This window comes from Palaemon carinicauda, chromosome 31 (genome assembly GCF_036898095.1).
Source record: "Palaemon carinicauda isolate YSFRI2023 chromosome 31, ASM3689809v2, whole genome shotgun sequence".
NCBI classification, from domain to species: domain Eukaryota; kingdom Metazoa; phylum Arthropoda; class Malacostraca; order Decapoda; family Palaemonidae; genus Palaemon; species Palaemon carinicauda.
Window position 1 is genome coordinate 80,715,613 of NC_090755.1, and position 10,000 is coordinate 80,725,612.

The following is a 10,000-nucleotide window of genomic DNA, read 5'->3' on the forward strand; positions in this document are numbered from 1 at the left end:
GTATGTGTGCTGTATATAGGCCTATATATATATATATATATATATAGATATACATATATATATATATATATATATATATACATATATATATATATATATATATATACAGATATATCAATATTTATCCCTATACATATAAACATTCATGTTTGTGTTTGTATTCCCTATGTATATCTATGTTACATATACACATACACACACAAACATATATATATATATATATATATATATATATATATATATATATATATATATATATATATATGTATATATATATATATATATAACTGACATCTACCACTGGTTTTGAAAACATCCGAAAAGAAAATTAACACGTCACATTAAATCCGAAATAGTTGACTATGAAAGAGCAGGACCCATCACACAGCAACATTTCGCGCTCTAAGACAAAACTTGACAACAAATGGGATATTTTCTTTTAATGTGAGATTGACAAGAATTCGCCTTATTTCGACTTGCATCTTGCACGAGATCGAAACTGCTAAGACGACGTAGATGACAGACACCTGAAAGGCTGCCGGTTGAAGGAGAAATTTCATCCCAATATTTTGCCAATCGATTCAAAATCACGAACAGTCTGTTTGGGATATATATATATATATATATATATATATATATATATATATATATATATATATATACATACTGTATATACATATATACATACATATATATACATATATATACACACACATACATATACATATACATATATACACACACATACATATACATATACATATATATACACACACATACATATATATATATATATATATATATATATATATATATATACATATATATATATATACAGGTATATATACATATATATATATATACAGGTATATATATATATATATATATATATATGCAAGGGCACCAGCCACCAGCTGAAATATTACTGCAAGAGTGATACTGGGTCCTGTGACTGGAGCCCTCTCTCTGGTTATGGCTCATATTTCCTTTGCCTACACATACACGGAATAGTCTGGCTTATTCTTAACACAGTGTCCTATGTCCTCTTACACCTGACAACACTAAGATAACCGAAAAATTCTACTTCACTCCATGGGTTAACTACTGCACTGTATTGTTAAGTGGTTACCGTCCACTTAGTGAGGGTAGAATAGGCTCTTTAGCTATGGAAAGCACGTCCTTCTGGAAGAAGGACACTCTAAAATCAAACCACAGTTCTCTAGTCTTGGGTAGTGCCATAGCCTCTGTACCATGGTCATCATCATCGTCATCATTTCCTCCCACACCTATTGACGCAAAGGGCCTCGGTTAGATTTCGCCAGTCGTCTCTATATTGAGCTTTTAAATCAATACTTCTCCATTAATCATCTACTTCACGCTTCATAGTCCTCAGCCATGTAGGGCTGGGTCTTCCTATCCTTCCAGTGCCTTGTGAAGCCCAGGTAAAAGTTTGGTGAACTAATCTCTCTTGGGGAGTGCAAAGAACATGCCCAAACCATCTCCATCTAACCTTCTTCATGATCTCATCTACATATTAGGGCACTCAAGTAATCTCTCTTATAGTTTCATTTCAAATCCTGTCCTGCCATCTAACTCCCAATATCCTTCTGAGGGATTTGTCAAATCTACTAAATCTATTGGATATTGTTTTATTGTCATACCATGACTCAGGTCCATAGAGTAACACCGATCTCACTAAAATGGTATATAGCCTGATTTTTATATGTAACTTCGGGCGATTTGATTTCAATTTTTTTCTTTACTTAACCTACCCACTGTCTGATTTGCTGTTATCAATCTTTCACTCTAATTCTAAAGACCCTGTATTGGAGATCATAGCTCCTAGATACTTAAATGATGCTACCTCATTAATCCTTTCTCCTTCCAATGATATTTCATCTTCAATTGCATACTCTGTTCTCATAATCTCAGGTTGCAATGACTTTAAAAGGTTATTATCATAAGAATTTTTTTTTTCGTTACAGATTATAAATGTTACCCTTCAAATTTCAGTATTGGTAGTTTTCTAAGATAAACATCAAGATTTCATAGAAAACGAGACCAAAGGGAGACTAGTGTTTTCTGTTGATACATGCAATTTGAGAATACAGTACAGTATATTATTATTATTATTATTATTATTAGCTAAGCTACAACCATGGTTGGAAAAGCAAGATGCTATAAGCCCAAGTGCTCCAACAGGGAAAAATAGCCCAGTGAGGAAAGGAAATAAGGAAATAAATAAACGATATAAGAAGTAATGAACAATTAAGATTGAATGTTTTCAAAATACTAACATTATAACAGATATTTCATATGTAAACTATAAAAGGACATGTCAGCTTGTTTGACAAAAACATTTGCTGCAACTTTGAACTTTTTAAGTTCTACTGATTCAACCATCCGATTAGGAAGATCATTCCACAACTTGGTCACAGCTGGAATAAAACTTGTAGAATACTGGGTAGTATTGAGCCTCATGATGGGGAAGGCCTGATTATTAGAATCAACTGCATGTTTTTATGTTGACCAGGCTGACATGAGTCTTTTTATTGTTTATATATATATATGACATATCTGTTTTGACGTTGTTAATAGTTTATATAGGACATATCTGTTTTGACGCTGTTAGTGTTTTTAGAATGATATAGTGTTAATCTATTCTCATCCTTTATTTATTTCCTTATTTCCCTTCCTCACTGGGGTATTTTTACCTGTTGGAGCCCTTGGGCTTATAGCATCTTGCGTTTCCAACTAGAGTTGTAGCTTGGCTAGTAATAATAATAATAATAATAATAATAATAATAATAATAATAATAATAATAATAATAATAGTATTACGAAAAGGATGGAACTGCCCGGGAAGATCTGAATGTAAAGGATGGTCAGAATTATAAAAAAATCTTATGCAACAGGCATAACGAACTAATTGAACGACGGTGCCAGAGATTAATATCTAGATCAGGAATAAGAAATTTAAAATTTTTCAATATTGACTATATCAAATAGCGACCGTGGGGTTACATAATGCTTATATACCACTTTTTGTGGAACTTTGTGAAGCACTTAATGATATGAAAGCTATATTGGACAGAAACTTGAATCACTTTTTAAAGTTAAATGATGTATATTTCAAAATATACACACATAAAATGGGAGGCTTAAAAAATAATAAATATAAATAAGGCATAATTAAAAGTTATAATGTTTAACAATATGCGACCAAGCATAATGAATTGAAAGCTTGAAGTGAAATTAAATTACAAATACTTAGGGATGTCAGTATTACACGCTTTGTTGTTGTTGTTGTTGTTGTTGTTGTTGTTGTTGTTGTTGTTGTTGTTGTTAAGAATAACCCTAGTTGGGAAAAGCAGGATACCCTAAGCCCAAGGAAAATAATCAATAACGACGAAATCTAAAGAAACCATATGGTTAAGTAACGCCGTTAACATCAAATTTTCATAATGGAGTAACCATATAAAGACCAGCAAAAATTTTAATTATGGAATACCCATTGTAGGAAACTAAATCTAATCTGGAATTAAATCCAGAAGAAAAGGGCTAATATTTTTCTATAAAGTAAGTTTACAGGTTTAAAGATTGTTCATGAATGACAGAAGTAAGGGACAGTGACAATGCCCTAGAGACTGACCATAAATACATATGATTAGCGTCCAAGCACCCGGTCTTCACCCAAGCTAGGACAAGGGAGGGCTAGGCAATGACTGCCGATGAATAAGCAGGTAGACCTACAGGCTACCACAACCCCCCCCCCCATTCTTAGCTAACAAGGATGGTGATGTTGCAGACGCTGCAAGAAACTATCGAGTTCGAGCGTAGGCCTACTCGGTCTCCCATCCATCAGAACGCCAGGAAGGGACGTATCCAATAGGCCACTGCAACTCTTCAAATGATTATGGCACAAAAATAAGAAAAGTAACAGACACATCTAATTCTACAGGCTGTGGGAGTATGAAAGGAAGTTGACCAGCCAACAGCATACAGGAATTCATGGATATAGCCTGGGTGTTTTCACTCTAGATTAGAGGTAGCCTACATCTTCAGAGGGTTAATGGAGAATATTATTTTGTTTACAATATTCATTTTCCAAACAATTTCATGCACAACATCAATTTTGCACTCTATTTTGTAAGCTAGCGTCACAACCAATGCCATTATTATTATTATTATTATTATTATTATTATTATTATTAGATAAGCTACAACCCTAGTTAGAAAAGCAAGATGCTATAAGTCCATGGGCTCCTGCAGGGAAAAATAGCCCAGTACGAAAAGGAAACAAGGAAATAAATACATTAAAAGAGGTAATGCTATCAAAATAAAATATCTTAAGAACAGTAACATTGAATTAGATCTTTCATATATAGGACTAAACTAAAAACTTAAAAAAAAAAAAAAAAAACAAGAGGAAGAGAAATAAGATAGAGTAGCGTGCCCGGGCGTAACCTAGAGCAAGAGAACTCTAACCCAAGACAGTGGAAGGCCATTGTACAGAGGCTATGGCACTACCCAAGACAGTGGGAGGCCATTGTACAGAGGCTATGGCACTACCCAAGACTAGAGAACAATGGTTGATTTTGGAGTGTCCTCCTAGAAGAGCTGCTTAGCCAGACACGTTGGACTTTATTATATAGAGGAGATGATCCTACGATCAATAACACTTTTTTTTTTTTTTTTTTTTTTTTTGGTCATAAAATTTCTAGGTAGGTAAATACTCTCTGCTTTTCACACGAGTTATTTAACGACAGGACATCTTTGTTTTACCTGATCTTATTGGCGTCCATTTTCAATTCAAGAATATTCCCACTTCTATCTATAATCATTATCAATGCTCTCTCTCTCTCTCTCACTCTCTCTCTCTCTCTCTCTCTCTCTCTCTCTCTCTCTCTCTCTCTCTCTCATCTAGCTTTTAGTAAACTATAGTATACATGTATTAGGAAATCAGTTACATAAATAGCTTTCGAACAAATGTTCAACATAGAAATTTTGTTATTTTCCCTACTAAGGTTTTGTCTTGTTTTACATCTGTATTGTTATAAATTCTACACCTATGGATACTAAATTTACACAGGTCTTCACTATACAAATACGGTATATACATTTGTTTATGTATATATATGCATGCATATACATATATGTATATCTAAATATACATATCTAAAATATATAAATTACATATGCACACAAACATATATATAAATTATCTATATATACAAACATACATATACATAATATAAATGATCTATATAGACACATACATATATATACATTATATGTATATATATATACATATATATAATATAAATTTTATATATATACATATATATATATAATATAAATTACCTATATATATATATATAATATATAAATTATCTATATATACACATATATATATAATATATAAATTTATATATATATATATATATATATATATATATATATATAATATCAATACCTTAGCCACATCATTTTGCAAGTGTAACTGCCGAATCTTAAACCAATATCCATCACTGGTTCTACGAACATGACATAAAGGGACATGTCATTCTGTCAAACATGTACATCTCTTAAATCAGACAAAACGTAAAGATTGCCAAAAATAAACAGACGGACGACAAAGTCCCTTCACGAAAAATGCAATTTCTTCTCGTCGGTGCCTGAATCATTGAGGAGATGGGATGCACTAAAGAGATGAATGATTGACACTCGAAATGCCGAAGTGTCAAATGAGGGATTTCATCATGATGTTTTGTCTATTGTTTCAAAGTTGGGAGAAATAGGTGGTGATGTTCGGCCAGTTATTATGAGGAATGTCATGACGTGTTGCCAATTTACCTCTTGACTGGATAGTCTCTCTCTCTCTCTCTCTCTCTCTCTCTCTCTCTCTCTCTCTCTCTCTCTCTCTCTCCAATAAGAATTTGTGATTTTATAACAGATATGTAAACAAAAATAGTACATAATAGGAAAAATTTGGTCTCTCTCTCTCTCTCTCTCTCTCTCTCTCTCTCTCTCTCTCTCTCTCTCTTCGAATAAGAATTTATGGTTTTATGACAGCTTTGGTAAACAAAAATATTACAGAATAGGCAAAAATTTAAGTCTCTCTCTCTCTCTCTCTCTCTCTCTCTCTCTCTCTCTCTCTCTTCGAATAAGAATCTATGGTTTTATGACAGCTTTGGTAAATAAAAATATTACATAATAGGCAAAAATTGGTCTCTCTCTCTCTCTCTCTCTCTCTCTCTCTCTCTCTCTCTCTCTCTCAAAGGACTAGTTTTCTTTTATCTTCGGACTGAGAAGTAAAACTGATATGAAGAGAGAGAGAGAGAGAGAGAGAGAGAGAGAGAGAGAGAGAGAGATTATTTTCCCTACTACGTAACATTGTATGTAATCTTTTTGTATACGAGAGCTGCAATAAAATTCCAAGAGTATTCAATTGAGTAATATTAAATTAAAAGCCACTATCCTATTGGTCAAGGAGAAGCTAAGCCCCTCCTCAAAAATCTATTCAGCCAATCAGATGCTTCCATGCTACCACCCAAGCATAAAGCAAAGATTACTTATACATGGATTCTTCCTTTGCAAAGTCAGTGTTAGTATACGGAGCCCTGACTGCAGGTCAGATCTTTGGTAAGGAAGGAAACTAACATTGTCTTTTTATTATTATTATTATTATTATTATTATTATTATCATAATCATTACTTGCTAAGCTATAACCCTAGTTGGAAAAGCAGAATGCTATAGGCATATAGTCCTTCATTTTCAAGTTACAAATTTTTCTCTTATATTTCTGTAATTTCTTTCTTTCAATAATCAGGTCTTTAAATTCCTTTGGTATTATTAAAAACTATCAAGCACAAATTTCAAGTTATACAGACCACCCTATACAGCTATTTCTCCCTGTACCTCCTTAAGTTTTACGTCACCAAAATTACAGAAAAGTCATGGATACCAAAATACCCTTTGTAAATAAATAAATAAATTTAACGAATAGATTAGTTAACATTATAAGCAGGAAATCCCGTCTAAAAATAAATGGTAATAAAAACTTTATTTGGGAGATTTTTTTAGAAAGGTTTGAATCCCCAAGGAGGTGGTAGCCGTTTATAACAATATATATATATATATATATATATATATGTATATATATATGTATATATATATATATATATATATACATACATACATACATACATACATACATACATACATACATACATACATAATAAATCCTTTAACTGCAAACTTTAAATATGTGGCCCCGAAGCTATACAATAGGCTCGCACAAGACATCCGAATAATTGAAGATATTAAGGCTTTCAAGAGGAAACTAAAGACTTTCTTATTCTGCGAGTGTTTTGACAGTGATGACCTAACACTAAGCGAACAATACGCACTGTGAAATATCAAATGCTTCAGAATGAACATCATAAGACGACCGTGGAGGTCCTGTAGAGAGTAGATTTCCCCTGCTGTACAGGACACGATAAGCAGCCCTTAAAGTAAGTAAACTACGAAAAAATTATAGCAGACATACTGACAATTCGATTAAAATTACTTTTTTCCGAGATAGACAACCCACCAAGTAATCTAACTCGATAAATGTTTAAAGGCCGCTCATAAATGGCAGAGGCAAAGGACAGTGACATTGCCCTATCAAGCAGGACAATGCCCTAGAGACTGACCATACTCCATACAATCAGCGACCAAGCTAGGACCAGGGAGGGCCAGGCAATAGCTGCTAATGACTCAACAGATAGACCTATAGGCTTCCCCAAACCCCCAAAGCTTAGCTCACAAAGATGGTAAGGCTGCAAACACTTATGGCACTAACGAGACTGAGCTGGACTCGAACCCCCGACTGGCAAACACCAGGCAGAGACGTTACCAATCAGGCCCCAATCTATCAATCCATTAATTGCTAAGCTACAACCCTAGTTGGAAAAGCAGGATGCTATAAGCCTAGGGGCCCCAACAGGGAAAATAGCCCAGAGAGGAAAGGAAACTCATAATTGCCATAACAATGATGTATTCTCATCACTTGAAACTAACGCAGCAAATTCCTTACATATTCCAGAATTCAAAATCTATTAATCCATCAATTGCTAAGCTACAACCCTAGTTGGAAAAGAAGGATGCTATAAGCCTAGGGGCCCCAACAGGGAAAATAGCCCAATGAGGAAAGGAAACCCATAATTGCCATAACAATGATGTATTCCCATCACTTGAAACTAACGCAGCAAATTCCTTACATATTCCAGAATTCAAAATCTATTAATCCATCAATTGCTAAGCTACAACCCTAGTTGGAAAAGAAGGATGCTATAGACCTAGGGGCCCCAACAGGGAAAATAGCCCAGTGAGGAAAGGAAACCCATAATTGCCATAACAATGATGTATTCCCATTACTTGAAACTAACACAGCAAATTCCTTGCATATTCCAGAATTCAAAATCTATTAATCCATCAATTGCTAAGCTACAATTCTAGTTGGAAAAACAGGATGCTATAAGCCTAAGGGCCCCAACAGGGAAAATAGCCCAGTGAGGAAAGGAAACCCATAATTGCCATAACAATGATGTATTCCCATCACTTGAAACTAACGCAGCAAAATCCTTACATATTCCAGAATCATAAACCAGCAAATCATAAGAAATAAAGCTAGATAGATGGCCGAGTCCGAGAATCATATTCGGGTGGCCGTTGGATCCTGGCCTCCGTGGTGCGACCTCGCTGTCCGAGATGATGGATCCATTGAGGCTAGAGGCATAGCTGTTGATATCTTCAACATCGTGGTTCGGCAAATGAACTATACGTGAGTAAATGAACATCGTTACTACCATACTTCTCTCTTCTGTCTATTACTAGTTTTATTGTTTTCTTTATCCATTCTATGATTCTAGGGAGTAAGGAGTCCTTTGATTGGCTAGACAGCACTACATTGGATCCTTCTCTCTGGTTACGGTTCATATCATTTGTTTTATTGTTTCCTTTATCCCTTCTATGCTTCTAGAGAGTCATTTAGGTCTTTTGACTGGCCAGACAGTACTACATTTTGATCCTTCTATCAGGTTACGGTTCATTTTCTCTGTGTCTACACTTCCACCGAATAGTCTGGCCTATTCTTTACATACACCTGACAACACTGAAATTACCAAAAAATTCTTCTTCACCCAAGGGGTTAACTACTGCACTGTAATTGTTCAATGGCTACTTTCCTCTTGGTAAGGGTAGAAGAAACTCTTTTAGTTATGGTAAGCAGCTCTTCTAGGAGAAGGACACTCCAAAATCAAACCATTGTTCTCTAGTCTTGGGTAGTGTCATAGCCTCTGTACCATGTTCTTCCACTGTCTTGGGTTAGACTTCTCTTGCTTGAGGGTACACAATGGCACACTATTCTATCTTATTTCTCTTCTTGTTTTATTAATTTTTATAGTTTATATGGGAAATATCTATTTTAATGAAGTTACTGTTCTTAGAGTATTTTATTTTTCCTTGTTTCCTTTCCTCACTGGGCTATTTCCCTCTTGGAGCCCTTGGGCTTATAGCATCCTGCTTTTCCAACTAAGGTTGTAGCATAGCAATTAATAATAATAATAATAGTGTGGCCGACTGTACCCTCAAGCAAGATATCTCTAACCCGAGATAATTCTATTTAATTAGTACAAGTGAGTATAATATTAATTTATTTGATAAGTCGCATTTTTACAACAAAATCTTCTGTTATAAGGTAATGGAACACTGTTCTCTCCTTCGACAGGTACACCTACTGTATGTGGAAGCGGGAAATGACGAATGGGGCCGACTGCTGCAAAACGGCACTTGGACGGGACTGATCGGGATGAATGTTTACGGGGTGCGTTCTATTCAAATTTTATCTCTCTTGAGGCAATTTTCTCGATTTACAGTATTACTTAACTGAAGATAAATTTTAAAGATACAAGAGGGTATTTCCGTTAATTTGGGCACCATCTTTTTATTTTT

General features: G+C 34.5%; 1 pseudogene; it reads left to right on the forward strand.

Moving 5' to 3' along the window:
- The first annotated feature begins 8,663 nt into the window (after nt 1-8,663).
- Nucleotides 8,664-10,000, forward strand: part of LOC137625033 (glutamate receptor 4-like) — an 11,581-nt pseudogene continuing 10,244 nt past the window's right edge.